Raw genomic sequence first — 6051 nt, forward strand, 5'->3', positions numbered from 1 at the left:
AAGTTCAGGTTTTTTTTAAGTAAGACTCCACAAAGTCATAGGGGTTTTCTGTTAAATTGATGGACTCAGTGTTCATTTTAACAAAGTTCGGGGTTTTTTTGCAAAATTTACGTCCCTATCTATTTCTGACCGTCGGATCGCAATCCGACGGCCGATGTTTTCCGGCCTACGTGGCCCATCTCTCCGACCAGAACCGCGATGCGGTTTCAGTCATTAAAGATTAGTTATATATGCGTCCGTTTTTTTAAAGTTGGCCAGAAAACTTTATATATTAATTAGCATGAAGCCGGTATTGCTCTCAATCAATTTCTTCAAATCTGGTATGTATGTTTCTAGCATTGGACTAGCCCCATGTCAATAAGCTAAGGGTGATTTTACTATGGAACTTATGTATGCAATAGCTACTTGTATCCTTTCACTTTGCTAATATTCCTTCCGTCCTAAAAAATAAATCATTATAGGATTCAAAGTTTGTCCCAAAAAATAAGTCATTTGACCATGTTTATAAAGTCCATATGCATGCAAGAATCAATTAGTGGTAAATATGGGTGATAAATACAGCAAACAAAGTTATTTTACCTTCTTTTTTTTGTCCTATAATTCCTAGGTTGACTTACTTTTTGGTGATAAATAGGAGTATGTTTGTGGCGTCAAACTAATATGTTTTACCGGATTTGCTTTTAAAGTTGACTTTTGACATACTACTCACTAGCATGGGAGTCAATATGTCCATCTTTTTTCTAGAAAAATTGGCCATGAAAATCAAGGCATCATCATCAAACTGATACACTTTTCAATTTTCCTTGTTAAATAGGATAAGGAACTTATAATGTACTGATCAGTGCTCGACTGTTTTCTTTTGTAAGTTGGCCAAGGAGCATTTAGTATCCTTGGTGGTGGGGAGAATCCAATACCATTGAGATGGATAGTAGAAGATGCACGTAGAGGCAGAGTTTGTGTACTTGCATTCATAGGGTACGTGTGCGTGCGCTGTGAGTGTCTGAGTTGTACTGTATAATCGCAAAAAAAAATTAGTAAGATAACATATAAAAATCTTAAGATAAATATTAACAATACAAAATACATCTTAGTTCTTAATTGGTGACACATATAGATTAGAACGTCGAAAAGGTCAGTCGAAAAACCTATTCTCTTTTACTAGGTTGCTAAGACTGCGCTATGCTTCTCTAGTATCTGGTTATTATGAGTGTTGGTAATTTAGTCATGTAAATTTGGTAACTATTATTAGATGGAGGAGAAAGATTAGTGTCTTTCAAATGAGAAGATATGGTTGAAATAGACGATATGGACCACAATTAATGTTAGTGCTGTTGATAAGGATATATGCTCCTCGTGCCAAAATGGGATGGGCAGCTGCCACAACCTCAATGTTGGGAGACATTAGTGATGTCCTGTTTTTGTAGTACGTAATCAATGCTCAAATTTTGGAGTGGGAGCAGGGGACTTTACTATTTTGCTATTGTGCCATGGTGTATGTTCTTTCATGTGTTTAGCATGGCAATGGGAGTTAAAATATTATATTATTGTGGGGGCTAGTAGCTAGGATTGGGACTTGCAGTGATGGCATGTTGTTGGGTTGAAATGGTCAGAGAAGAAAGTATGTCTACTATCAGTTACAAGTATTGATAAAAAAGGAATATTCCACGCCTAGAAAGTTCAATTGTGTTTGCTCTTGGAGTCATTTTGTTGGACTTTTTATGGTTTCTAGAAAAGCTTGACTGACTTCGTTTACTCAATTGTCTTTTCAATCAGCACAACTTTGGTATATACGCAAAAAGGTAAATAATTAACTATGCATGAATTTTCGAAAAGCAAAATGAATTATTCTCAAGACTAAATGCCATATCTCTAAACCTTCTTGCTTTAGAAAAAAAGAAAACCTCTAAAAACTTTCAGCTGTTAAGTCGTTATATGTTGTTTGTTTCACTTTTAGTTCCTTCTACTTACCCAAAAGTTGTATAATAACATGGCCACTTTAAATTAGTGTGATATATACAGAGTCGATAGCAGAAAAAAAGTGTCTACCGTGACACGCTTTCTCTAATTGTATGTAAGGACAACAAAAGTGAGGCGATACTCAAAACTTGTAGTGCTACTGGTTGCGAAAGTTGGTCAATATTCGGCGTTTACCCTTATTTTCTAAGTTTGTTGAGAAGCCGATGCTGTTGTTACGGAACTGGAACGGTTACCCACTCGAGAATTTTTCTTAAAATGAGAAACAATACACGATTTGATCATGCAAAATTGGTACCTAGCAGTTATTAGCAGTAAATCCCTACCACACCTGAACCCTTACCTTATGCTTGATGGTTTCATTGTATTAAAAGATGGTTTGGTTGTGTTCAACCTTTGCCTTCAAATTCGATCAACTAGCGTGATGGCCCGCGCTAATAGCGCGGCTAGATTCCAGATAAACTTTTATCATTATAATTTTTTATTCTAACTAATATGAAAACCATAATATTGTTACTCTAAAGTTTTTTTTGTTACTCTAAAGTTTTTTAGACAGATTAATGATGGAGAGTAAAAGTCTATATTACCCTTCTTTAATTACCATGTACTAATTTAGAAAATAGTTATAATTTTTCTATTTAGCTTGTATGAAGATCTGCATTTCATAATTAACTTGCATGCAAGGAGGGACATTTTTGACCTAGCATACCAAAAAACTCACTTGGGAACTTAAAAGTATATATTATGAGGTAAAATTTGAATGCTAGAAGTAGCTATATTTTGGAATGAAGGTAGTAGTAAGTCAAACGTATTGTATAGGACTGCCACTGTAATTGTAAGCTTCATGATCCAAGTCCGGCTCATGGCGTACTATGATGGTCATTGATTTTGTAATAAATTTAATCAAATATTTGCTAATATATTTAATCCAACATTGTCTATTGAGCTTAATCACATATGAGCTCGAAATCATTAAAGTGCAGTTGCTATGACCCTATTGGTCATGGCATCCGACTGCTCAAACTCCAAAACAAATGGAATCCGATTCCTTTGGAGCCCTTTTCACTGCTCTTCAGTTGTCAATGCAATTATTTTTCATTTATCTTTTATTAAACAAAGAACATTGTATTCCTTTGTTTATCCTCCTCCTCCTATGATCTAGTCTATGGATTGATTACCATTAGTAGCATCTTAGTTCATTGTTTTTCTTCCTTTTTGGCTCTGTATATTCTGGTAATGCAGCAGATGCCTAGAACGTGTGGTTCAAGGTGTCTACATCAACTTGATGTAAAAATCTTGAATTTAACATTTTTTTGCTATAGGAAAAAATGATATTACTTTATTCACCAACCATGTATTATTGGCCCTCTCTTTCTCCTTCAATCTCTCTCTATTCCTCAACTTCATGAGCCAACACTACTATTCCGCAATCTAATGTCCACCAAAGTTTATGTTGTTCTAAACCACCTCAAATTAGTCTCCAATGTTCCTATGGGTGCTTTTTGCATGTGACCTTAGTACCAACAAAATGAGAACAAAGAAAATTTATCTCAATGTAACTTCTTTTTACAATCATACGCTGAAGTGTGTGCAGCAAGCACTACATGCACATTATGCATGTCGTTCAAATTTGATCAGTCGATTAAGGTTTGTTACTACCATTTAGCTAGTGAAAGCATATACAAAGTGCCTCTGTAGGTTCTTATAGTCTTGATGTTGAATGCCATGTGCTTACAATGAAGCCGGTAACAGTATCAAATTACATAGCAAGTTAGCAACCCGTATATGACCTTGTCAGTATTGTACAGGAGATATATAGAACCAAACTCAAGGACAATCACCTCCGTTGATCTCTATCTTATTAGCCTACAACTTATTGAACTTAAAGATGTGAACTATATATTGTTGTGCCAAAGCTTATGCTTTTGCAAGAAAAGCTGCATAGATTCACTATTTTTTTACTGTTGCACTCCTGCCTGTATCTTTGCCTTCTCTTTCATGGAAGATCATGCCTGGTTGGTACACCAAAACAGATCATATACGTACAACCTCCGATCTACTATTTAATAGTTGGCAATATTGACAGAGAAATATAGAGGCTGTTTTCGTGCGTGCGTATAGTTGGCCCGTTCATCTTGTTCCACCTAAACGCGATCTTAATTTCACTTGAAACTTTGAACCATGTGCAATATCAAAAATAGAAAGTCTAAAACCATCATCCTCAGGGGGTGATTTGCATGAAACATTGTTGTTGATCAACGCCGTATGCATGTGTTCGTTTGTGTCCGAAACAGCCTTGAACCCAGCTTGTGCTAGAGCGCCGCTTGCACTGCGTAAGATGATCAGTACTGTAGTGTCGACGTGAAGACCCAATCTGAGCTAGCAAGATTCATGAAGCATACTCGAGTAGTAATGCTCAGTCTTTGCTTTTGAAGACCCATGTGTTGTGCGGCAGGGAGTCTTTCGATGACTCGACTATGGTATATGGCTGAGATTTTGATCGGATTACCACGATTGCTTCTCTCGACCTCCCTGTCATGGTTCGGTGCCAAATCAGATTGTTTGTAGAGAAATATCTTCTATTTTTTTAGCTTATTTTTTAATTATGAATTTAAGCATATTATTTTTCGTATTCGGCATGGACTCTTCAGGTTGATGTAGACCGTTGGATCTTCATAAAATCAAACGGTGTAAATCCTTCTCATTTTTTAGATTAACGTGAGAATTTCTAGCCTCTATCGGCGAACGTGGTGGCTTCTTTTAACACTCCTTTATTAATATAATAGATTAGTAATTTTGTACCCGCCGCCATCCAACGTTACTCCTTACCAAAACTGCCGTGCTCCCAGCAGCTTCGAAGAAGACCAGCCACCGTACAATCTCAACATCTTCAAGTGGCTTGCAGAAATTATGTATATATAAAAATGCTAGTTCTAGACTTGTTGTTCTAGCATGCTGCCAATGTAGCTAGCCTTGGCATTTGCAGCAGCGCCGTCGCTTGGCTTTGGTTCACAGTGAGTCCACTGCCCACAGCGTTCAGCACCAAGTGAGGCGCCGGCACCGGCCGGGAGAGGCTCTGGTCACCGCCCGTCAGGCAGCCGGCGCCGGGATCTCGCGGGCGCATCGCCGCCGTACGCGTGGCGCGGGCCGCGGGAGCGCCACCACCCGCCGCGCCTTATCCGTGTGGCTAGCTCCGGCACGAATCCGTTCGCTGGTGTCGCACGAGGGATCCGGGATGTGTGTAAATCTCGGTAGACGTGTTTTCGAATTTTCCGACAGCCTAGCTGCGTTGAAATTGTAGTCAGCGGGTGTCCAACTTGAATTTTTAAATGCGGATCAGTGCTCCTGTCAATGTTAATAAAAAAAACCTTAGGGCCCCGGCCCCACCTGACTGTCCTTTGACCGTCTTCACCGCGCGGTGAAAGTGAAAGCGGAGGGCGCGCGGAACGGAACGGCAGCCAAGGCGCGGTCCCAACGGCTACGAAAGGGAAGAGGTCGTTGGTTGGTGTACTTTGAATGACAGTTTGACTGCGGGTGGGGCCGGAAGCAGCCGGTCAGTCAGTGACAGTGAGTCAGTCGTACTGACCGAGTCAGCCAGCAGGCGTGCTCCTTCAGTCCTTCAGTCAGTCGTACCTTGTTCGGCTGGCTGGTTCAGCCAGCAGCAACAGTGTTTTTCTCTCACGCCAAATCAGCTCAGCCACTAGCCAACCAGCCAGCCAATAGTATTTTCCTCTCACGTAAAATCAGTCCAGCCACCAGCCAGCCAGCCAGCCGAACGAGGCGTGGGTGTGTGGCAGTGTGTGTGTCTACCGCCACTTTCGTTCAAAAAAAAAGTGCCCTAGCTTTCAAAAAACAAATCTGCCCCATACCGATATTATATATAGATATATATAATTTTTTTAAGATACATACCGATACATTATATGAGTATCACTCCACTATTTTTTCCTTTATCTAAAAAGAACTATACTAGTCCTCTATGTCTCCATCACCATTTTTTCATCCCATTTAAGCTGGGCCGGCGGCCATCTTACCGTTTGCTGAGAAGAAAGGAAAAGGAGGGATAATCCATGTCGC

Source organism: Panicum virgatum, chromosome 6N (assembly GCF_016808335.1).
Source record: "Panicum virgatum strain AP13 chromosome 6N, P.virgatum_v5, whole genome shotgun sequence".
Taxonomy (NCBI): domain Eukaryota; kingdom Viridiplantae; phylum Streptophyta; class Magnoliopsida; order Poales; family Poaceae; genus Panicum; species Panicum virgatum.